The sequence below is a fragment of the Lethenteron reissneri genome, chromosome 31, assembly GCF_015708825.2.
Source record: "Lethenteron reissneri isolate LAM-NWPU_2019-01 chromosome 31, ASM1570882v1, whole genome shotgun sequence".
Classification (NCBI taxonomy): Eukaryota; Metazoa; Chordata; class Hyperoartia; order Petromyzontiformes; family Petromyzontidae; genus Lethenteron; species Lethenteron reissneri.
In genome coordinates, this window is record NC_083809.1 from 5,649,890 (window position 1) to 5,676,093 (window position 26,204).

Here is a 26,204-nt window from a genome sequence, read left to right on the forward strand (position 1 = left end):
TAATTGGCCAGGGTGGAGATATGTTGTACTTCATTGTAGGAAGTAAAAAAAAAATCGGTTCCTGTAAAGATGGCACGTGGATAGTGATCATAGTGGATGGTGACAGCTTGGGGGGTGGGGGGGGCGAGTCCATCATCCAGCAGTGGATCGATCATGTATGATGGTGATGACGATTAACGGTGAGGGCGCAGCCCTGCAATTGCTGGGCTCACGCCACTGCTGGCTTAAGAGGGCCCCCATATGGGAGGGTATCTCAGCCTCAATGTTCCACAACACCACCAAGGTGGCGGTGTGATCGCCCCCTCGGCTGGTGCGTGCAAGGAGGTCGTGGCTGCGATCCTGGGCCCTGATGACGGTCATAGTCATCCACCATGATTCATCCACTGCTGGATGAGGGCCCCCCCAAGCAAGCAGTTGCCATCCCTCACAGCCCCGAGATAGAAAATATTCCACTTCCTTAGCATCTGAATGACCAGACGATACCGATTTAAGTGAGAAGAAATAATATAAACGAGTACAAAAAATGCAATTATAATTTTAATTACAATCCTAAAATCGTGAAAATCTCATCAAATCAGTGTGTGGGGGGGAGGGGGGGGCGTTCTCCTCGTTTCCTCTCGCGTGGAGAGTTACCCAGACTTCCCCGCTTGCCTCACCCCCCCCCCTCCTGCCTCACCCCCCCCCCTCCTGCCTCACCCCCCCCCCACCCTCCACATGAAGAAGAAGATGTAGGCCACTTCGATGCTCCTGCAAGGTCGTCACCGAGCCAGAGCCAACAGCTCGGTGCGCGGCTCTTAAAGACCATTTCGTGTGACAGTCGTGCGCATGAAATACAGCTCTGTAAAAATTGAGGGTTTAACTGACATTCGAAGAAAAAAAATTGTCTCCTTTGTTAGTTTGGGTTGTCGACCTCCACTATAGGGGGGGGGGGGTAGCTCTTCCAGGGACAGACATCTCAGTGGTGAGAGAGGGGTGTAGGAATACCCACACTTTACCCCAGCGCACAGGAACGAGTGGAGATGCAGCACCAGGGGGGTGGAGCGAGAAGATCTTGCGGTGAATGTTTTGAAAGCAGGAGTAGCGGCGGCATCGGAGGGGTGGGCGGGTGGGTGACCTCCAATCGTGTGGAAATTGATGACAGCTTGAAAGAGGAGGGGGGGGGGGGGCTGTGCCCTTTACTGTGACAGGAGGACGGGGGGGGGGTGGGAGTTCCAGGTGAAGGTGAGATCAGAGGGTTGAGCAAGAGCGCAGGGACTACCGCGGGGATTGTTTTTAAAGACGTAACGGACTTAAAACTTCACGCGCAGCTGAAAAGGGGAGGGTGCGGGGCGATGGAGTGGAAAGAATTGATGGTAGATGCATCATCACCGCCCCCCCACACACACACACAAGCCCGGCTAAGAAAGCTTGACAGCTGCACATGTTACATCGGAGCACAAGTCTGGAGATAATGGAGCGTACGAAGAGCCCCATAAATACGCGATTGTTAATAGTTATCGAGGGAGAAAGTGGTGTTGGCGTGAATGACTTGAGACGTGGAGCGATGAGGGTTTGATCAAGAAAGCTTTAAAAATTCATCCGCACCTAGTTTACACAACAAAGGCTCTTTCCTAACAGCGTGCTTCAGCCGCACCGAACCTCACAAAAATAATATTCAGGGCCTACCTTGGCTCCTCCCACCCTCAACCAGTATATATACAAGGATTGTTTTATTTTAATTTCTCTCACTTGATACAGCTATCGTGCTGTGACGGTTCCGCCTGAAGACAGAAGCTTGTGTTGCCTCCGAAACGTCGTGATTTTTATTTTATTTTACTTTTATTAATTAAAATTTTTTTACCTACGTGACTTTACCGAAAAAAACCGAAGAATATGAATACTTGCAGTCACGAAAGCTTCAAATCTAGGGTATGACGGTGGTCGGCACACCGCGTGAATGAACCCGGCGAGCCGAGTTCGATTCCCGCCCACGGCTGCTATCGGTGGCGATTATCTGAACCGGTGCCGAGCCGCCCTCTTTAGCCAATCTGCAGTGAACCAACACGGCGAAGTATGATCAAATAACCAATATGACCAACAACATGGAGGGGGCTTAATCCAGCAGTGGATTTACCAAGCGGTTGTCATTACAGTCCTTCAAAATTGTAACGTGAAAAAATAATGTTTATATTCCGTGTGAAGATGAGAGCCATTGTGTAGGGAAAAGCCAGAGGACCCAGAGCAAAATCCACACGACCACGGAGAGAACATGCAAACTCCAAATAAAGTGGTCAGAGATGGTAACAAACCCATGACCTCCTGTATACCATGCGAGGTAGTTACCATCGTGCCATTGAGAGATGTCTCGGGCTGAGTGGTGATAACCATCAAACAAAGACGGGTCACTGCATTGCGCGCTTTCAGATGCGCCTCTGCGGCTGTCTGAAGCGCTCTTCCGAAACAAGGAAGTACTTTCAAATCATCTCAATTGAAAACTCCATTTCTTCACAACTGCTTTGTGTGTTTCAGCCGTTGTCCATCCCCCCCCCCCACACACCTCCGATTAGCGCGGTTGGCTACGTTCAACGCGAAAGAAGTTCGAAACACACACACAACACATTGTCCCGAAAAGCCCAGGCTGTCAAAAAGCGCCTGTCGGCTCGCGACGACCGAAGTCTGCGCCTGTTGCGTCGTGGCGGCCAGCGCGGGTGGAGGGGGGGGGGGATTAGCAGGGGGCCCAGGTGGTCGCCTCGCTTAGCGCGCACCGTCACCAGCGAGTCGGAAACTCCGGTCGGAGTCGCAGGGGACACGGCCGGATAAATCCCCCCCCAGTCCCCCCTACCCCCCCCCCCACTCCTCCCCCCACCACCGGGGGCGTATCCACCAGGCCGTCGTGCAGCCGCGGGGCTCACTGGTGGCGATGAGATCACGAAACGTCGTCACTTGCGTGGGGGGGGGGGGGTCTGTGGGCGACACGGGTTTCCATTCCCGCTTAATGTCACCAACACCAGGTGAGCATTATCTGAACCGGTACCTGGGCCTCCCCCAGGTGGACTCGGCCTCAAATGACAAATTGAGTAGACCGGTGCAGTGTGTGTGTAAAATATCTCTACCGGAGAGACCAAGACAGCCAGGGGTGGTGCTGGTCACCCACGCCCTTGTGTGGCCGTGCCGGCCTTCATAGGTACTACTCGCTAACAGCACTTGTCCCCACAGTCTGTTAAGGCTCTACGGTGTGGGGGGGGGGGGGGGGGTCTTTGTGATTTTTGTTGGTGGTGATGACTTTGGGGTCTGACAATAGCCAACACTGCTCGGATCCCTGGGTTCGAATCCGGGGTTTCGGCCATCCAAATCCCGGTTCTCGAATGCAATGGGTGATGGTCTAGAGTACGTGGGTCAGGAATTATTGCGCGCAAAAAAAGTTCGTTGTGTTTTAAAAAAAAACTAGTTTGGATAGATTACCACTGGGAATTAAACGTTTTGAGTGTGATTGGCACTTGAATAGACTTAGCAGGGCATTAACAGGCGGTGCCCCATTTGCGCGGATAAAGAGACTCATGGAAGTGACCTCAGAGGTAGTTCTGTGACGTGGTCTTCCGCGGCCGCTATCCGACACGGGGACGATGCACTGCGAGCTGCAAAACGTCGGACATCGTGTGCCCCCAACAACAACAACAACACGCGGGTACAATCCCGTAAACATGGGCGGAGATCGACACGGGCATAACGGAGGAGAGGGGGCGGGGGTGTAGGTATGCAGCGTTAACAGAACTGAATGTAAATTTGCCGTCTGTTAAGACATCAATGTTAATGACGAATGAGTTGAGTTTTTTACGCTCTGGGATTGATGTCTGGGGCTGTTGCTGTTGCTGCTGCTCGGTGACTTTGTCGCGAACGACGGCTCTGCCGCCCCCCGCCTGACTCCGGCGCCAACGTGGGCGAAGCCGCCGGTGATTTCTGTCCGTGTCCTGCGAAATTGTCTACAAACTCTAAGTAAATAATCCGCTACAACCCTCCCGTAAAGACTTTGCCACCCCCTTATTGATGGCTTTAAAAAACGCCCGTCCCCACACATTGATTTGATGCGAGTTTAAGGATTTTAGGGTTAGAATGAAAATAATTGCAAAAAAAAATTCTTACTCTTTAAGCTGACTCGTTTGTATTTTTCTCTCGCTTCGTCTATCATTTGCACATCCAGATGCTCGGAAGTGGATCGTTTCATCTCCAGGGCTGTGAGCGACGGGGCAACTGTTTCCTTGGGGGCCCCTCATCCAACAGTGGACGAATCCTGGTCGACGACGACGACGATGATGAAGGTGACGATGATGAAGGTGACGATGATGAAGGTGACGATGATGAAGGTGACGATGATGAAGGTGACGATGATGAAGGTGACGATGATGAAGGTGACGATGAGAACCGCACGGAAGGAACGAGTGCGCCGCCGCCGCCACCGCCGCAAAGCGTAGACGGTGAGACGGAGGTCAACCGCCTCCGCGCGCACGTGAGTGACGTTTTCACGGCGCCCGTGGTCACGCCGACGGTGAAAGTTTCCGCTCGCGCGCTTTTGTGATTTGTGAATTTGTAACTTTATTTTGTCACCTTTCCCGGCCTGTCCCCCCCACCCACCCACCCCTAACCCCGGGGAGAGGCGAGCCTTGCGGGGCTTGATTTACCGTGGCACTCTTAACGTCGGGATTTATCGCCGCGGTAACGACGACAAACAATAACGACAACAAAAACAACAACAAAAAACCCACCTGCCAGCAAGGAAGGTATTTAAAAGCGACGCCCTCATCACCGCCGGTAAATAACAGCTCGAGAAATGGAGGAGGCGCGCTCTCCGCTGCGGCTTTAATTGAGATGCACGGCGCGGAATTCGACGGCAAGTCACGCGGTGCCTTTTATACATCGTATTTTTACGCGGGTAAAAGATGGCTTTCATTGCACGCGTTGATTTGTTTATTTACACCAAAGCACCTCCCCTCCCCCGTTCCCACCTTCGGTGATTTGCGTCCGGTAGTGAATTGGGATTTAACGCGTGGACTCCGCCAGGAGCGCGCCAAGCCGTCCAAGCCGAGATTCGCACGACGGGCAAAGCGCACCTCGCGTGGCGTTTCTACGATTTGCCCGCGACCCTTTTGAATCGCTTGACGACAATCGAACGTGGAATTTGTCACCTCTCGTCGTCGTTCCACTGCTGGATTGGAGTCTTCCCCCCCACTCCCACCGTGCTTGGTCGGTAACAAGGAGGGGGGGGGAAAGTTGACCATACTTCACCACGCCGGGGTCACTGCGGGGCTGTTACGAACGGTGCGGGGTGAACCTGGACCCGGTTGAGATCTCACGCGCCACCGTTCGCCCGAGACTTGGAATCGAACTTGTGTCACTGTAGTTCACAGCGCACTGCGCTATGCAAATGGAAAGCCGCGGTGGCGCAATGTCAACTACCTCGCCTGGTATACAGGAGGTCGTGGGTTCGATCCCGACCCCTGACGCCTGCTGTATATTTGGAGTTTGCGTGTCTCTCTCCCCACCCTGTGATCGCGTGGATTTTTCTCCGGGTCATCTGGTTTTCCCCCCTCCACATTTCGAACCAACATCACACGTTTAGAGTATTTGTCTGCTATAAATGTCCACGTGGTCAGCCACTTCGTTGAGCTATCATTTGTGGTCCGGTCGCTTCTGAAAAAAGAAAATAGCTCGGTGGGGCCTTACCTAATAAAATAGTTTAATAGTTCAGTTTTAACTCCCTTATCGTGTTTAGGTAACGAGGTTCATGGTGCAGTGTGCCAACCACTGGACTACCGCCCCCCACCGTACCACCGTAAACCTCGCAAGCTCGGTGCGGTGAGTACATTCAGACAATTACAGCTTTAAGTGCCACTTTCCCAAGACCGCAGTCGTTCGCCTAATGTGCAAATTACAACAAAAAAAAGAACGTAATTATAAACACATTTTGAGGGTTTAGTGCTGTGTAATTGCAGCGATTTGCAAACTCTTGGCTTGACCGAGGACAAATTGTGATCCGTTTTGAATTGCACATCAAGTGGCATTTCATATGCCCCTTGCAATGCCTCCTGAAACTCCATGCCCCTTAAATAAATACAATTGTCGAATTGACAAATCCCGGTCATTCTGAATCCACGACTAGGTGAAAGCTCTCTCTCCCTACCGCGTATGTTCTGGAGGTTGGTTGACCATACTTCACCACGCTGGTCGGTGAAGGTGGTAGGGGTATGTGCAGGCCCCAGGACTAGTTGAGATATCGCTCGCCACTGATGTTAGCCGTGAATGGGGAGGGGGGGGGGGAATCGAACTCGGGTGGGCATGGTTCATAGCAGTGTGTGAGCGCCGTAACAACTGCGCCACCCTCTGAGTGTCGCGAGGCCACTTGTCAATCCACACGTGGTGCTCGTGATTACGCACCGCAGCAGTTACTCATTCAAGGCCGAGTCGACCGCTTCGGTCGTTCGCCACTGTTGTTGGTCGCGGGCGGGAATCGAACTCGGCTCGCCGTGGTCCATAGGGCAGGGTCCTGACCGCTACCACACTCACTCTTTCCGTATATACATACGAGCAAAGACACGCGCGCTCACAATCCACGTGTACATGTAATTTTCCGCTTAAGCATATTTCCCAAATTAGCGTGTTTCTCAACACGCACACACGCGGCCGGTTCTCTGTGTGGATGGTGATTCACGTGGGGCGGGGTGGGATTGGCGTTCGCTTCCGCTGAACGAGAAGGCGCGCTGGGCGCTTGCTTGCACCACCGTGGCTACCGCTCTCCCGTGAACCTTGCCCGCTCCTCTGCCCGCCCGTGTCGAGGACTCTGGTGTGCCAAACCACTCACCCACTCGCCATGCTGCTGGTCACAATAACACCCTCGCTCATTCGCGATGACAACAGCCATCGCGATATGGAGTGTGCGCGTTTTTTTTCTAAGTTTTTCTCTCTTCTCGCGAAGAACAACAGCGGCCCGCCTGCGTCACGTCAACCGTCCCGTGTCTCACACCTGTCCCACATGAACGTGTTCCACCCACTCGCGACTCGTGCCGCTGGCTACGTACGGCGTGAGAGAAGTTCAACGTGGATACGAGCACACCTGCCCTCAAGCACCGCCTCCGAACGCATCCACGAGCATCCGAGAGCCGTCCGCTCGGATGCCTCGGGGGAAGGGTACCCGCCCAGCTGGCGCGACTGCTCGAGCGAGAACGCGCCAGTGATGGACAACGCTGGGACACGCTGACGACAGCAAAGGTGCAGTGGCTCATTCCACCGCCGGCAGAAGGGCCCTTCCCCCGAGGAGGGGGGGGGGGGGGGGGGGGGGGGGAGGTTCTAGAGTTCTAGAGGGGGCCAGATGAGTGGTTGTTTTTGGCCTACTCTGCTGCAAATCGGAAGACTCGGGATCGAAAGTTTCTTCCCCCTCCCCCCGGAGTAAAAAGCCCGTCGAGCTAAGAAGCGCTGTCATGGGTGACTCGGCCGACAGACATCTTGCGTACCAGGCGAGGGAGATGACATCTCCCCGCTGCTGCGTGGCGCATCCGGGGAGCGATCTACTAAGCAGATTGAATTTCAAATCCGGACCGGATTTCAAGAGACGGGAGACGGACGATGGAGGGAGACAAAAATTGAGGTTCGCGATGGCAGAATACGAATTTATTTATTTTTTTCGATTGTAAAGCTTTCGTGACTGCAGTGATTCATCTTCTTGGTTCTTTCGGTAAAGTCACGTAGAAGGAAAATAATAAAAATAAAACATAATAAAATAATTCTCACGACGTTTCGGCCACAACGCAAGCAGCCGTCTTCAGGTGGAGAACAGGTCTGTCGAGAAGGCAGAGTCTGAATGCCTTCTCGACAGACCTGTTCTCCACCTGAAGACGGCCGCTTGCGTTGTGGCCGAAACGTCGTGAGAATTATTTATTATGTTTTTTATTTTATTATTTTCCTTCTACGTGACTTTACCGAAAGAGCCAAGAAGATGAATCTATGTTTGTTTCCCTCCGGCAAAGGGGACGCACTGCGGCAGGATAAACAGTGTAGCGATATGCCGCCAGGGAGCCCGAGGCAAGCGCTGTGGGGGGGGGGGGGGGGATTGGGGGGAGCAATGTTCTGGACCCTGCCCATTGAATGGCGCCGTCCTCTTGGCATCTCCATCTGGGAGTGGTGGAGCGGTTTCATCCTCGGCACATTCGCAAGCCAAGCAAAACGCATCTGGCAACTGCGGCAGAGACGGAGGGAGAAGAACGCGCATTCCCCCTTTTTCGGTTCGCGAGTTTCCAGCTTCGCGAGTGTCTTCACCCGGCCCCGAAAAAGAAATAAGTATAACCCGTAAAAACAAAGTTTTTCACTATAAATCCTTTATATGCGTGGCGGCTAGAGTCCTCTCGTCCTCTGGCTTGAGATGGCTGTCACCTATGGGTCAGATGATTGTCTGCCAGTATTAAGCAATTGGTAATTAAATATTGAATTAGTTTTCCCTAAACAGTGTAAAATTTTGGAAAAAAAATTCACGAACATTAATTGTCTCGCACAACGAGTCTGTGTGGAAAATGTCAGCTCGATTGGATCACGGGAAGTGGGTTAAAAACGACCGAAAGATTTGCACGGTCGTAAGCAAGCAAGCAAGCACGCAAGCAAGCGAACTTAATATAAAGGATTTAAAAAACGCGGTCGGCAGGAAGGACAACGAAAAACCTATTTGTAACGCACTCTTGTACGCCCCACGTGTACATATTCACGTTACGCTATGCCATTGTTGTTCATGAAGCTGCTGTCTGCGATTTTCCACCATCCGCGAATGGCATGTGGAACGTGACTCGATTGCATGGAGAGTGAAAGAGTGAGAAAGTTAGAATGTGAGCGTGAGAGAATGATGCGAGAAAGCAATGAGGCCCCAATGGTGAGATTATTTTCACGTACAGAAAAACCTTGGATTGCGAGCATAATTCGTTCCGGAAACGTGTTTTGTAATCCAAAGCACTCGTATATCAAAGCACTCGCATATCAGTTGTGATCACGTGACGCTCGGCAGACAAAGCGTATACACGTACTACTCGTATTGCAATACCTCGCTCGTTTATCAAATTAATATTTATTTATTTTAAAATTGCTCGTCTTGCAAAACACTCGCAGATCAAGTTACTCACAATCCAAGGTTTTACTGTATTTTTTTACTTATTTAAGCAATCCATTTGTAGGCCAATATCATTATCAGCGAACTTTGCTATTCACGAGCATCACCGCAACGCAACCCTCGCAAACAACGAGGAAATCCTGTGGGGTATGCGATGTGTGCACCTTGCGCTATATATAGCAAAACGTGTGCATGCGTGTTTGATCACGTAGGTAGCAGGCCTTGGCACTCCCGCCCTCATCGTAGTCAACTCTCTCACGGATAACCGCAGCAAGAGATTAAGTCGGCGACGTTTTGGCGAAACGTTTCGTGGTTTAGTCCGAGGGCCCACAGTTTTAAAAACTCGTGTAATTTGCGTGGGCTGTAAATACGATGGAGTCTTTGCGCGTGCGATTCAAAGGACGTATCGTAAACATGCGAATCTACCTTAACTGAGCCCATTTGCATGTCCAGCTCTTGGTCCATCTACCCACTTTTCTATCCATTCATCTGTCTGTCGAATCTACACATTTGTCCATATATCCAATTGTATAGCCATAATCATCTGTCTATATATATGTCTAGACATCTACCTTACCGTTTGAGTGTCTGCACCATCTATCTGTCCATTCACCTGTCGATTTGTCTATCCATCCATTGCTCATCTATCCCATACCTACGCTCAATTTATATTAGTCTTCTAATAACTGCGATTCGTACTTGCCACATACTTGCTTTCTGCGAGTCCGTCGTTTAATGCGGTTGTAGATGCGTTTGTGAAAAGTGCGGCGAGAATTGAGGAATTTCTGTATATCCATGGACGGCACGAATAAACAAATGCAAACAATGAAAATTGGAATCACGTTATGCGTCATAACGGGGTCGCATTCTGCGTCCGTGCGGAAAAGCACCATGGAAACCCTCCCGGGGCGAATACTGTCGTCGAATAGCGCATCACAGCCTGGCACCGACCAGCGTGGCGAAGTATGGTTAAATAACCCCTACCCACCAGCCATGCCATGGGGGAGGCCACTCATCCAGCAGTGGATGTAGAAAGAAAGAGATCGTTTGCGCGTGTACAAGTGTGCAAAAACGCACATCGCGTATTATGACTAAACGCAACTGTTGCAGCCGACCGCTGTAACTTGGCGGGGCTGGCGGTGGGTTTTGTTGGAGCGGGGATTTCTCTGCCAGATATTAACGGATTTACATTTTTACTCGGAGTGCTCTGTGGCAATAGACCAACGTTATTGAAGTGTTGCACACTCCGTGCAATTTTCATCGCCGTCTTACCCTGAAATCCAACGAAAATAAAATTTAAATCCGTGCCATTTTACTCGCAATGCTCTGCACCTTTCTTCAATAATTCGGCAATGATTGAGGCTTAGGAGTGGGGAGCGGTGGCGCAATGGTTAGCACGCCACGCTATGAACCCAGAGCCCTCCGGCGGTTCGATTCCCAGCCACGGCGATCATCGGTGGCGAGTGATACTTGGAGCCGGGTCCTGGCACCACCCACCCCCTTCACCAACCCCGCACGGGCCCATGTGGCGAAGTATGGTCAAACCACCCCCACGACCACACAGTGCTAGTATGGGTGACCGCCATGTAGGGCAGCTTGTTTTCGGCAGCTGACGGGCAGTGTACTTCTATGCTCCCGTGTCTGTTTCCCACTTTTAACCACCCGCACTGACTGGTGCGGTGGAGTATTGCCAAGTGACCGCTCTACTACCGTGACATGTGGTGGGGAGGAGGCACCTCATTCAGCAGTGGATCGACATAGGGACTGCACGTGTACACATCGTATAGGTATCATTTCGAAGATATTTTACTTAATTTGCATTGTCCGTGTTTGGTGACTCAGGTCCAACTCTTACAAATGAGACTGCATCCTGGGGCGCCGCGGTGGCGAGATGTTAACTGCCTCGCCTGGTATACAGGAGGTCGTGGGTTCAATCCCAACGCCGACGCCTGCTGTACATTTGGAGTTTGTGTGTTCTCTCTCGTGAAATTTTCTCCCGGGTCCTCCGGATTTTCCCTCCACACTTAGAATCAACACGCATTTAGAGTATTTGGCTCCTCTACATTTCCACACGATGATAAGCCACTTCGTTGACCTATCAATTGTGGCCAGGCCGCTTCTAAAGAATAGCTATATAGCCTTAACTGGTAAAATAAAAAAATAAAAAGTTGCGTTTAAGTTTACTCTGAAATTTCTCACCGCAGTAAAAAAAAACGTTGTATTCAAGTTGTGGCTCATTTTTACGAAATGCGTCGATCGGTTGGACACGCGCACTACGAAAACTGAACCAGCGCGGTCAGGTATGGTCAAACATACAACCTCCACGCACTGACACGGCGTGGGGGAGGAGGCCCTCATCCAGCAGTAGATCAGCACGCCACACACACACAATCCCCAAAACGTTACCGGTAGGAATTGCACATCGCGAAAAGAATCCACTCGCACTTGAAGTGATAAACAAATGAGCTATTCATTGCGTTTCTCGGGCAACGAATCATAATATTTTCATCGCCCCCCCCCCGCCGAGCGTGACAAATCCCCTGGCTTATTAAGAGTCTTTGTGGCATCTGCAGCGATACGAGACGCAATGTAACACTCCGCACAGCTCACACAACAACGCACACGGCCAGCGCCGCGTCCAAGGAACACAAGAGGCACGGGGCGGGATGCACGATTGGCATCCAGTGCTGTCATCGCCGTCACCGCGCCATCGTGATCTATCCACGGAAGTCATGATCTATCCCCTGCTGAATGAAGGCCCCCCCCCCCACCTCCCCCCCCCCACCTCCCCCCCCAACCCCCCACACCCCACTCCTGTCTGGCCGTCTTCGTGGCCACCTGTCCGTGTGTGACACGGTGTCACAATAATTCCCGTGAAGGTTGAGAACCAACTGGAAGGAATTGTTTACGAAACTCTTTGGTTCTTTCGGTTGAGTCACGTAGATAGAACAAATAATAATAGAACGACGTTTTCGGTCGCAACACAAGCATTTCCGTCATCAGATGACGGACGCTTGTGTTGCGACTGAAACTGTGACTTTACCGAAAGAACCAGAGAGAGTATAGATTCCTGCAGTCACGAAACGAAAGCTTCAAATCAAGATTGAATTCTTGACTATAAAGTGTTGTTGCTTTTGTCGGGGGGGACTTGCCGTCGAGAAAAGTGGTGGGGGGGGTGGACTTACCAGGGGAAACGATTGCCCAAAATATTAAAACACTCCGAAAGCAGAAACCAGTCTCCCCGCCCGAACGACCATCGAATCCGTCCCTTCTATCCGTGGCTCCATGGGACGATTCGCGGACGGTCAGGTCTAACGGCGGGAGTGGCGGCCAAGGACACGGAGCGCTTCCCGAGGTGACGTCCCACCAACGAGATGGAGCGACGGAATCGGCTCGTGGGCAGGTGCCGGATGGATCATTATTATTATTGTGTCAGCGGGCTTGGGGGAGGCCTTCATCCAGCAGTGGATTGACCATGACTGATGATGATGACGGCGAAGGATGTATCGTTACACCCATAATATTTGACACGGACCCCCCCCCCCCCGCCGCTCCCCCCAAACCCTTCCCTCCCGTGGCAACTTGGCCCCAAACCCCCAAAACTTAAAAATTGTTCCGAAGCATCCGTGCCTACAAGCAAGTCGTGCCAGCCCTACATTAGGGTTGGCAGAGACACCGCACCGTTCGAAATAAAGTAAAAACCAAAGTTGTGCTTTGTGAATTCTGGTCTATGGTTAAACACTGTAAAACCCCAACTCTCTAACCCGTCTGTTATGCTATGGGTCTATATGTTAGTGTATCTCTCTATGCATCCGTGTGTATTCACGTAAGCCTATTGGTCTGTGTTATTCTATGGGTCCTGTGAATATCGATGGCTTTCTGCGCTAGTTTATGCAGCTTTTACGTGAGGTTATTGGTCTGTGTGAGTCCATGGGCCGCTGGGAGTACACAGCTCTGCATGCAAGTCGATGGATTCCTACGTTATGGGTCTCCATGCGAGTCTGTTGGTCTGTGCGGAATCCATGGATTTTCATGTAAGTCTGCGGGTCTCCGAGCGAGTCCACGATGTCTCCTCTGTGTGTAATTCCAGTAGTCTTTATTTTAAGTCTGCGTTTATCCACGGTAGTTTACGGCCCCTATGTAAATCTACGGCTTCTACAGACACCGTAACCCCCCCCGTGTTCCAGAGATTTGGCGAGCACGCCATGGGGCATGCGATGGGATCGGTGCAACGATGGGACAGGGATTATTTCGCTAAGTGGCCGTGGCCTATAGCTTAAGCCCCACCCCCTGCGCCCGTCTCTTCCTTACACGAGGCACTAAACCAGGTCTTGCCCGCTCAGCACCCACTAAATAAAGACCCCCCCCCCCCCCGTGGCATTTTTGACAGAGCAAATGGCATTTACTACCCCTCCATCTCTTCGTTTGCCACGGCCACGAGTCATCTATCAGTGGATCAGCCTGGCGCCATTCACGCAATCGATCGTCTCGTGTATTTTTTAATTGGGTGCGTGTGCAACAAAACACAAACAACAACAATAGGCGTGTCGCTCGCCGCTAAAAATTCACGGTGATGATATGATTGTCACCAAATCCTGTTCTATCCGCTGCTGGATGAATGACCTTCCTGTCGATGGTATTAAGTGATTGACACCAGGCACGATCTACTACCCACTGTTGGTTTGAATGGCCTTCCCTTTGCTGGTATTAAGTAATCAACATCGGCCATGACCAATCCACTGCTGGATGAAGCCTTCCCGTTGATGGTATGACGTAATCGACATGATCCACGACCTACCCATTCCTGGATGAATGGCCTTCCTGTCGATGCTATTAAGTAATCAACATAAGCCACGATCTAACCCACTGTCAGATGAATGGTCCTTCCCTCTGATGGTATCAAGAGTGATCGTCGGCTATGATCGATCAACAGCCGGATGAGTGCCTCTCCCCGAGCCAAGGCCATCTCTCACGCTCCTGCGAAACAACAATCCATCCGGCACCTGCCCACGAGGCAACCCCTTCCCCCCCATCGCTCGACGTCCAGCAGCGAACACACTCCGGAAACATGATCGCTACGACAACGTAACGAAGCACCCGTACACCGACGTGATGAAGGCCAATATCGCCCACATGGCCATGCGGGGCCGACGGGGAAGGCGCTCGTTGGCGAGCGACGTATGAAGGCCGGCGCAACGCACGCGGAGGTGGTGTGGCCGACTCCCCACGCCCGGCCGCCTTTGTCTCCCCCGATGCTGATGGTCACGCACCGTTACTCATTTACGGCCTAGTCGAACAAGGGGAGGCCCAGAACTGACTAGGATAGCACTCCCTGCTGCTATGAGTCTGGCCCTCGGAATCGGAACCGAGACCGCCAGGTTTGTAATGCGGTGCGCAAACCACTGTGCCACCGCTCCCCACTCTTAAACGCAATCACACACACACGTTGGAAAGATTACATTAAAAATGTACCATTGGAATGTATTCATTGTAAAAACAAAAAGGTTGATAATTAAGACAGCGGATTGAACGGCGTGGTTAAAATGTTACCTACGTGTTCCTCATCCACTTTCATTGCTCTGATAGAATGTAGCAGCAGTGGCGGCTCCTGCAAAATCTCTCAGGGGGGGCAAATGTCTGGATGATTGATAAAGATAAGGTCCACCCATGCAATGGATAAATTAACAGCTTAAGCATGTAAAGGCAACTTCACTTCTTTAATATTAATGAAAAATAAAGTGACTCTTACAATACATCTTGTTTGTTTCTATACTCACTATTAATACAATCCACTCATGTTTCTTTTATTAAAGATTCCACTAGGTGGCGACAAATAATATTGTTGACTGAAACGTGCTTACGTATGATGACGTAAGCACGTTAGTGCGAGCCCTCCCGGAAGCCATAGAGAATGCATTGCAGCGCCCGCCGTTCGAAAAAAAACATCTTTGAATGTAAGTCTATGGGAACACTCTGGGCGATTCTCAGCCAGAGTGAAATCGCCCAAAAAGAGGCGGTACTCCACAGAACGTGACATGACGCTGATTGGACTATATCCAGAGGCACAGTAACGGCTCGCGTAACTCTGTGGTGCAATGACATTGGTGGTGCGTCGCCCAATCGCCCTAATGAAGAAACCAGCCCCTGTGTAGCAGACTGAATGGGTAATTGTCAGACGCTCCGGAAAGTAAGACGCACCCCCAACATCAAGCTCCCTGCGCATCCAATCAAATCGGGATTCTCTCGATGGTCACTCGGAAGGTTTTTTTTTTTTTCCCCCGCAACCATCAGGCACGTGCAGTGCGTCGCCACTTTTGAGATTCGGATGGAAGAACAATTGGCAGACATTTGGAAGGGGGTGGACCGCGCATTGGGTCACAAAGAAGCGACTGGGGGCTTCGAAAATGATAAGTTATCAAAAGCAGAAGTTTACTTCCTGGGTGTCTACCTCGGCCGGTATACAGGGGGTCGGGGTACAATTCCAACCCTGACGCCTGCTGTGTATTTGGAGTTTTGCGTGTCTCTCTCCCCGTGGTCGCGTGGATTTTTCTCCGGGTCCTCCCCGTCCGGTTTTCCTCTTTAGTTGGGCTATCGTTCGTGGTCAGGTCGCTTCTGAATAATAGCTACATAGCTCAGCGGAGCCTTACCTGGCAACAACAACAACAAAAGCCCGTCGAGCTAAGGAGGTATTTTTTTTCAAAGGACTACTCAGCGGGCAGAAACTCCGAGCAGGTTGGCCTTCCACGTCCTTTTCTTCGCACTTACAGCTCAACGCCAGCAGAGGGAGATGGGTCAAGAGACAAAGATCCCCCGTATAGCCTTCAACAGACTGTTAGGGCAAGTGCTCTTAGGGAGTAGCACTGATTAAGATAGCCACCGGCACACTAGGGGGTGGGTGTCCAGACGCCCGCCCGCCCGCCCGCGCGCCTTTGTCTCCCAAGTGGCGATGTTTTTGGACACTCCACCCCAGGTACTCACTCGAGGCCGAGTCGACCTACGTTAGGCCCAGGACCGGTGCAGATAAACGTCGCAAGTTTTGTGCCGTGAGCGGAAATCGAACTCGGGTCGCCGAGTTCGTAGCGTGGCGCACTAATCCCCAAACACACTACAGCTCCCAAATACAAAGACCCCCTCCCACCCCCCAATAGTCTTTAACAGACTGATGGGGCATGTGCTGTTAGCGAGCTGCCAATCACACACACACAAATACACGCCAAACCGACCCCCCCCCCCCCCCCCCTTGGCTTTGCTTAGTCTTACTCTGGCGGTCGTAACATCGAGGATGTTAAGAACGCTGGAGAAACACCGCCAACTCGTAGCTTCTCCGAGCCATAATAATCCATCCCATCCGCAAACCAAGCGGCTTATCAGAGTTTAACACGTAGTAGGACTTCAAGACCAATATCATCCATAATACGGGTTTTTTTTTGGGGTTAGATCGCGTAAATATATAAACGTGTCGTTAAACCCGTCACCACCCGACACAGCCAACTAGTAAGGGTCGTCACGTAAACAGAACGTGGCCAATTCGTCACTAGTACAGCGCACCGGGATGTGGTGTTGGAGAGCCAAACCACAACATTTACAATTTGACATTTCCCTTTACGGGTTATCTCGCCGGTGTGGCCAGCTCGGCGCACAGCCAACGGCCCCTCGTCGTGCCGAGCCCCCCCAACCCCCCCAAAGGGCTCGGCAACACGTGGTACCACTTTGGCAGGGCAGCGACCGCGCACTCAACACACCGGCGTTGTCGTTGTTGTTGTTGCAGCACTCGGAGCGTGAGCGGGTGGGTGGGCGAGTGGGCGACTGCGTGATTGAGTGGACGGCTGCGTGAGTGAGTGACTGAGTGACTGCGTGCGTGGGTGAGTTGGTGGGTGAGTTGGTGAGTGACTGCGTGAGTGAGCGGCTGAGTGAATGAGTGCGTGGGTGACTGCATGAGTGAGTGACTGCGTGGGCGAGTTGGTGAGTGACTGCGTGAGTGGGTGAGTTGGTGAGTGACTGCGTGAGTGAGCGGCTGAGTGAATGAGTGCGTGGGTGACTGCATAAGTGAGTGACTGCGCGAGTGACTGCGTGCGTGCGTGGGTGAATTGGTGAGTGACTTGCGTGAGTGAGCGGCTGAGTGAATGAGTGCGTGAGTGACTACATAAGTGAGTAACTGTGTGAGTAAGTGAATGCTTGGATGAGCGACTGCGTTAGTGAGTGGGTTGGTGAGTGAGTGGGGACTGTGTAAGTGGGTGGCCGAGTGAATGAGTGCGTGACTGCATGAGTGAGTGACTGCGTGGCTCAGTGCATGAGTGACTGCGTGATTGAGTGGGTGGGTGGCTGAGCGAGTGACTCCGTGAGTGGATTAGTTGGTGAGTGACTGCGTGAGTGAGCGGCTGAGTGAATGAGTGCGTGAGTGACTACACAAGTGAGTGACTGCGTGAGTGAGTGAATGCGTGGGTGGGTGGGTGGCTGAGCGAGTGCCTCGTGTGTTGTTTGAACACAGCGTGGACGAGACGAAACAGCAGCCCGTGGGTCAGACCAGAGCCCTCAACATGGCCTGAGTAGGAATCTAACGGGGAAACTGTGCCAACGCTCTTCTTTAACTTCCCAAATCCACATCAACATCTTCTCAACATTGCTCACATTGTTGCTGTGGTACACGGAGTGTGGCAGCGAGAATGCTTTGTGGAGCTGCAACACGAGCAGTGTCGAGAGGATGATGATTTGGGAAGTTAAAGAAGAGCGGTGGTGGAGTCGCCCCATTAGATTCCTCGTCAGGCCATGTTGAGAGCTCCGGTGTGACCGACTGCGGTTTCGTCTCATCCACGCTGTGCTCAACCACCACACTGCGGGGTCACAACAAGACACTCACTCAGCCATGCAGTCACTCAGCTAGTCACTCACACACTCACTCAATCAGCCACCCACTCACTCACGCAGTCACTCATTCACTCAGCCACCCACTCACTCACGCAGTCACTCACCCAGTCACTCACGCAATCAATCACTCACACACTCAATCACGCAGTCACTCATTCACTCAGCCACCCAGTCACTCACCCAGTCACTCACACAGTCACTCACGCAGTCACTCACGCAGTCACCCACTCACTCACGCAGTCACTCACCCAGTCACTCACCCAGTCACTCACTCACTCAATCACTCAACAGTCACTAACTCATCCACCCAGTCACTCACTCAATCACTTAATCATACACTCAATCACGCAGTCACTCATTCACTCAGCCACCCAGGCATTCACACAGTCACACACAGAGTCACTCACTCAATCACTCAATAACCCAGCCACCCACTCACTCACGCAGTCACTCAATCACGCAATCACTAACTCACTCAATCACAGAGTCACCCCCACTCACTTATTTACACAGTCACCCACTCACCAACTCACCCACGCAGTCACTCAATCACCCACCCACCTACTCGCACAATCAATTATTCACCCACGCACCCACTCACTCACGGAGTCAGCCACTTGATCAATCGCTCATTCACCCACTCCCTCACCCACCCACTCACCTCACTTCTCTTTCCGCTTCTTCCCCTTGCACTGCTCCACTCTGGAATTCCTTCCCTGCGTCTCTTTCACCAACTGACAATCTTGCTAGATTCAAGCAAACGTGCTGCACTCTTATCGATTGCAACTTTGAAAGTGCCGTTTGTTGCTGGCCGTTTGGTCGCACCGCTGCTCCGAACCCTCTGTGCCTATCCACGGTGATCATGGTTAAACAAAAAGTTGTGTGGTGGCACCGTGGTTAGCGCGATGCGCTGTGAACCCAGCGACCAGTATCGGTGTAGTCGCTATTGGTTTAGAGGTTTTTTGTAGAAATAAAAATAATCAGCCACTGCTGGATGAACGCCTCCGCCAAGCTGTCACCATCACTCACAGTCCTGCGCTGTGACAAAGATCCCCCGCAGAGGCTTTAACATACTTTCGGGGCAAGTGCTGCGAGCGAGTAGCACAAACGAAGGCCGGTACTGGGGCACACGAGGGAATGGGATGGCCAACACCACGCCTGGCCGCCTTTGTCTCCCGAGTGGGCGATGTTTGCGCATCGCTCCAAATACTAAATTGAGGCCAAGTCGACCTAGGGGAGACCCAGGACCGGTTCAGATCATCGTCACACCGGTGTTGGCTGTGAGAGGGAATCGAACTCGAGTCACCGGGTTCGTAGCGCAGCGCGCTAAACCGTTACACTACCGCTCCCAATGATAGACTCACGTACACCCGCGCACACATATACAAATATCCCCCGTATAGCCTTAACAGGCTGTAGGGGCAAGTGCTGTTAGCGAGCGCCTATGAAGGCCAGAACGGTACGCGAGGGGGTGGGTGGCCAGCACCACGCCCGACCGCCTTTGTCTCCCCAGTGGCGATGTTTACACACCGCACCGGGTACTAATTTTAGGCTGAGTCGACCTAGGGGAGGCCCAGGACCGGTTCAGATAATCGTCACTGGTGTTGGCCGTGAGCGGGAATCGAACTCGGGTCGCCAGGTTCATAGCGCAGCGCGCTAACCGCTACACTACCGCTCCCCACACATATACACAAAGCAAACAAAGATCCCCCGTATAGCCTTAACAGACTGTAGGGGCAAGTGCTGTTAGCGAGCACCTATGAAGGCCGGAACGGTACACGAGGGGGTGGGTGGCCAGCACCACGCCCGACCGCCTTTGTCTCCCCAGTGGCGATGTTTACACACCGCACCAGGTACTCATTTTAAGGCTGAGTCGACCTAGGGGAGGCCCAGGACCGGTTCAGATAATCGTCACTGGTGTTAGCCGTGAGCGGGAATCGAACCCGAGTCGCCAGGTTCATAGCGCAGCGCGCTAACCACTACACTACCGCTCCCCACCACACATATACACACACACAGTGACACACACACACACGGACCTCGCTCGCCTTGAGATTGCCCAGACACGGCAGTAAGTAGTCTGCTGGCTCCCTTAAAACAAGTGAATTACGACAAGGGCAACCTTTTCAAATCGAGTGGGTTCACCCCACCACACAATTCACCCGCGCTCGCGACGCAGGGTGACCGGTGCGCCCCCCTCAAGCGTTGCCAACCCGATTTAAAGCTTCTTTCGTGACTGCAGGGATTCATCTTCTTGGTTCTTTCGGTAAAGTCACGTAGAAGGGAAACAATAAAACAATACAAATATAAAACAATAAAATTTCGATTTAAAGCTTTCGTGACTGCAGGGATTCATCTTCTTGGTTCTTTCGGTAAAGTCACGTAGAAGGGAAGTAATAAAATAATAAAAATAAAACATAATAAAATAATTCTCACGACGTTTCGGCCACAACGCAAGCAGCCGTCCTCAGGTGAAGAACAGGTCTGTCTGAATGGCATTCAGACGCTGTCTCCCCGACAGACCTGGTCTTCACCTGAGGACGGCTGCTTGCGTTGTGGTCGAAACGTCGTGAGAATTATTTTATTCTTTTTATTTTTATTATTTTATTACTTCCCTTCTACGTGACTTTACCGAAAGAACCAAGAAGACATTGCCAACCCCTCCGCGGTACGGGGGGGGGGGTCTCTCCTCCCCGTGTCCACAAACGACGGGTGTCACCCTCGCCCCCCCTCCCCTCCCCTCTCGCCAGCGCCGCATGACCCCGAATTTAAATGTGCCCAATTCTATTTTCGAAAAAAGTCTGACTCCCGGATGGAGGAGGAGAAGTGCTGTCCGCTTACCCGCGTCGCCTCGTGCACGTCAGATGGTTCTAACGGCCGCTATCGCGACCCTGCTGCCCACGACTGACACTAAACTAAGATTATAGACAAAAAAATGTATCTTCTTGGTTCTTTCGGTAAAGCCGTCGGCTGCTTGCGTTGTGGCCGAAACGTTGCGAGAATTATTTTGTTATGTTTTATTTTTATTATTTTATTACTTCCCTTCTACGTGACTTGACCGAAAGAACCAAGAAGATGAATCCCTGCAGTCACGAAAGCTTTAAATCGAAAAAAATTGTATTTCAGCAGGGAAGGCCCCACTTGAGCTGCATAGCTCTCTTTCAGAAGCAACCCGGCCACGAATGGTAGGTCAACGAAGCGGCTTATCAACGTGGAAATTTATAGCAGTAAATGCTCTAAACGTGTGATGTCGATACTGAATGTGGAGGGGGAAAACTGGAGGATCCGGAGAAAAATCCACGTGATCATGGGGAGAGAGACATGCAAACTCCAAATATACATCAAGAGTCTCGGTGGGGATTGAACCTATGACCTCCTGTCGACCAGGCAAAGGAGATAACATTTCACCACCACTGCACCCTAGTGGGTGGACAGACACACGGACAGACACACGGACAGACACACGGACGGACTCACAGACAGACACATGGACAGACACACGGACGGACTCACGGACGGACTCACAGACGGACTCACGGACGGACTCAGCCAATGCAGTTGGAAATAGTAAGAAAATGGAACTGTGCTCACATGGGCTTGACGTGTGGCCATCGATTAGCACGGTTGGTTCAACATACATACTGCCCATAGACTAACACTACCTGTAGACACTACCCATAGACTCAACACTGCCCACAGACTCAACACTGCTCACAGACTCAACACTGCCCATAGACTAACACTGCCCATAGACTAACACTACCCGTAGACTCAACACTACCCGGAGACTCAACACTGCCCATAGACTAACACTGCCCATAGACTAACACTACCCGTAGACTCAACACTACCCGTAGACTCAACACTGCCCATAGACTCAACACTGCCCATAGACTAACACTGCCCATAGACTAACACTACCCGTAGACTCAACACTACCCGTAGACTCAACACTGCCCATAGACTAACACTGCCCATAGACTAACACTAACCGTAGACTCAACACTACCCATAGACTCAACACTGCCCATAGACTAACATTGCCCATAGACTAACACTACCCGTAGACTCAACACTGCCCATAGACTATCACTACCCATATACTCAACAGTACCCATAGACTCAACACTACCCATAGACTTAACACTGCCCACTGACTCAACACTGCCCATAGACTCAACACTGCCCACAGACTCAACACTGCCCATAGACTCAACACTACCCATAGACTTAACACTGCCCACAGACTCAACACTGCCCACAGACTCAACACTGCCCATAGACTCAACACTGCCCATAGACTCAACACTACCCATAGACTCAACACTGACCATAGACTCAACACTGCCCATAGACTAACAATACCCGTAGACTAACACTACCCATAGACTCAACACTGCCCACAGATTCAACACTAAACATATACTCAACACTGCACCTCCGATTAGCACGGTTGGCTACGTACGGTGCAAAAGAAGTGCAACATACATACACACGTTGCCACGGTTTACTCCATGGATGTGTACTTCATCAGAGCCCCCCCCCCCCCCCACCAAAGGACGCGGCTGTACCGACGGCGTGCTCATCAGCTGTCCCGCAACTGGGGCAGCCTCTCGCATGCTGGAACGTGATGAGAATCACTCATCAGTTTCGAGCGGGTTATTCAATTAAAGACGCAACAGCCTTTAACTTTCGCTTTAATCGTCGTCATCATCCCCACTGGTCATCATCGATCCACTGCTGGACGAAGGGCCTCCCTACGCAGTCGCCATCCATTATGATCATTCAACGAGCATAGACCGTCGCATATCCGTCCTGACCGATTGTCCGCCCACAGCTGAGGGCGGTGCTTTGTGCATGGTGGCCTAACATGTCAATTTTTGCAGATGTACACATATCCGGCCTCGTCACATATCGCCTATTATACCGGTGAATCAGGTGTGTATATATTTTTCAGAATCTGAATATGTATTTTTGCTAGAGGAATCCGATGAGCTATAAAGCTCTTTCACGGGTGTCCAGTCGGGGCACGGGGGTCAAAACGTTACAAATACAAACAGCACAAACACGCGATAGGAGTGCAAAGTTCCAATGAAAAGTAAACAAATCATTTACACTATGAGACCTCTTTTACCAGTGGCAAAATATAGTGATAGGTTTTTACCCTTTCAACTGGTACTAAAACTGACACCTTTATACAAGGAGACTAGGCTCGAAGAAAAGCTGTCTCGGGTGTGGACCAATCAACTTCAAGGACAGTGCATATCATTATCATTACCAGAGTTGTTTATTTTTGTTTGCATTTTGACTGCTTGTGTTGTGGTTATTGCAAACATGATGCCTTGTATAAAGGTGTCAGTTTTTGTACCAGTTGAAAGGGTAAAAACCTATTACCACAGTAAACAAATCACCCGAACACACACAAATACAACACGAAACCATCCCCATCCTACCAGGCAAAGCCCACTGAGGTGTTCACTTATTTTTCAGAAGCGGCCTCGCCACAAATGATAGCTCAACAAAGTGGCACCATCATTTGGATTATTTACGGCAGCAAAATAATACAAATATATAAAAATTGATTTATTTATTTGCCATCAGCAAAAAAGAAAATTTGCGAACGCACATTAGCGTACGGATGCTCAACAATAAACCAATTTGGTGCCATGCGCTGCTAGAGTGCGGAGCGTCTTGGCGCATTTGCCCTTTTTCACGTGTAAATGGAATCCGTTGAGGTGCATTGTACACGGGGCCAGGTTCGTCCAATTAGCTGGAGAGGTTTTATTCGGTACGAAACCCTGGAGTTAATTTGTCGTGCAGCAGAACCAACGGCAACCCCTTCTGTTACGAACGCGTAAACACGGCGAGGAGGGCTCTTAAACGTTCAAAGCGCGCTCTCGCGACACGCATTGGCCGATGGGGAAATTTTTTTTTTACGTTGACGTATCTTAAATGTTTCATTATTCGCGCGCTTAACAATTTTATACGGCCGCTGTCGATGCGTTTAAGTGTGCCGTTTAAATGTTCTATTTACCGTTTTGATATTTTACACGCAAAACACAGAAAAAAGTTGCATTTCCTTTCCGGGGACATAAAAGACCGCCGTAATTTTAATTTATCTTGCTTATGAAACTTGTGAAATTACACTTGCTAAATCTGGGACGCACCAATATGTGTGTGCGCGCGCGCGTGTGTGTGTGTGGTCGTGGTCATGTGTGTGTGTGGTCGTGGTCATGTGTGTGTGTGTCGTGTGTGTGTGTGTGGTCGTTTAGCAGTTAGCGCACAGTGCTACAAACCCAGTGAACCGAGTTCGATTCCCGCTCATGGCCAACACCCAGTGACAATTATTTGAATCGGTCCTGGACCTCCCCTAGGTCGACTCGGCCTCAAATGAGTACCTGTTGCGAGATGTGTAAACATCGCCACTCGGGAGACAAATTTGGCTGGCCACCAAGCCCCTTGTGTGCCGTGCCGGCCTTCATAGGTGCTAACCGGACTTTCCCCAAACAGTCTGTCAGAGGCTATATGGGGGATCTTTGTCTGTGTATTTATAGGAGAATTGTAGACTTAATGGGCTCTCATCTGGTTGAAATAGCGATCTATAAAACGTACGTTTATATAACACTTAGGATATTTAATAACTACAACATTTTATAACTCTACATCAATCCACTGGTGGTTGAAAACCTCCCCATGGCCGTGTCGGCCACGGTAGCGGGTTGTTTGATCATACTTCACCACGCTGGTCAGTGCAGGATAGCGCAATTGTGCAGCACTCAGGAACGGTTCAGATGCCGCTACCGATAACAGCGCACAACCGCGAATAAAACTCGGGTCATCGCGTTCGTAGCGCAGCGAGCTAGTCACCAACACACTCCTACACCACAACGCCAGCGTGCCAGGGTTGCCAGCGTTCGTAAAAACATGCCAAGTTTTAGTCATACTTCACCACGCTGGTCAGTGCAGGTTGGCGAACGGGGGGGGGGGAACCAGGACCGGTTCAGACATCACGAAATATTTTCCAGGCCGCTTTAAAGACTGCAGTGGATGGCACAGTGACTAGGCACACTGGCTGCGGTGTGCCAGGTACCCAAAGTGTTTCCTGTCGGCTGAACTTAAGCCTCGTCATTTCATTGTAAGCTTCCAACCCCAGATGCCCACTAGGGGGAGCAGTGGTCAGAATTGTCCCAGAATTTGGGTGTATTTTGTTGAACGATCGAACGTGAAGCACCAAAAACTCTCATACCACAGAGCAAGGCCTTCATTTCAGCAGGTTCTGTCTGGATCAGTGACATGGAAAATATCTTAGCACCCTGCACAGAACATTCAGTTGACCTCTCGCTATGTATTTTACCAGGTAAGGCCCACTGCGCTCTCTAGCTCATTCTCAGAAGCGACCTGGCCACAAATGACGGCTCAACAAAGCGGCTTATCGTGTGGACTTTGAGGGCATCAAAAATAAGCTAATCGCGCGATGTTCATTCTAAATGTGGAGGGGAAAAACGGGAGGACCTGGAGAAAAATCCACGCGACCACTGAGAAAGAAATAGAGAGAGATAAAGAGAGAAAGACACACAAACTTCAAATATACAGCAAGCGTCAGTCTACTGGTGGCCCAGACAATATCGAGTGAGAAATCAGGCCCTTGACGAACGATGATCCGGCCACATTTTTTTGTGGTAAGGCCCTCCCCCGCCATCCGACGGACAAAAGGCAAACGAAACTTCCCCATATTCAAGTGTCTCTAACACGGGGGGGTCGGCATCGTGCTGGCTCTTCAAGGACCTCTTTGTGAGGTTGTTCACATGCAGGGCGGCACTTGAAATGTTGAGGTTTTTTTTTTACCGAATTCGAACGAAATGTCTCTCCTTGTTATTTCGGCTGCCGACCCCGCTGCCCGTGGTCCTAACGCGTACAATTACGATCGCTTTGGGTCACTCACTGGTGACCGACGGGACCTATTTCTCTCACTGCCAAATTTGGCAATGCGATTCGACGTTTTACCGCTCAGAGCCTTCCCATGTATCTTCAGGGCAAGTTCCAGGAACTTTAGAATAACTGCGACTCCTGTTCATCCCGGCTTCTTAAACGGATGTCATGACATCGCAGGAACAACCAGCACTACGCCCGGCCGCCTTTGTCTCCCCCCAGTGGCGATGTTTACCACCACAATTTCGGGTGACAGAGGGCTCACTGCTGCACCACCTCTCCCCACCACCAC

At 51.1% G+C, this 26,204-nt stretch overlaps 1 protein-coding gene across 2 annotated transcripts in view; it reads right to left on the minus strand.

The window, feature by feature from the left end:
* The window catches only part of LOC133349706 (cyclic AMP-responsive element-binding protein 5-like), a 133,330-nt gene that overhangs the window by 11,004 nt on the left and 96,122 nt on the right, over positions 1-26,204 (minus strand). The gene's annotated exons all lie outside the window — the stretch shown is intronic.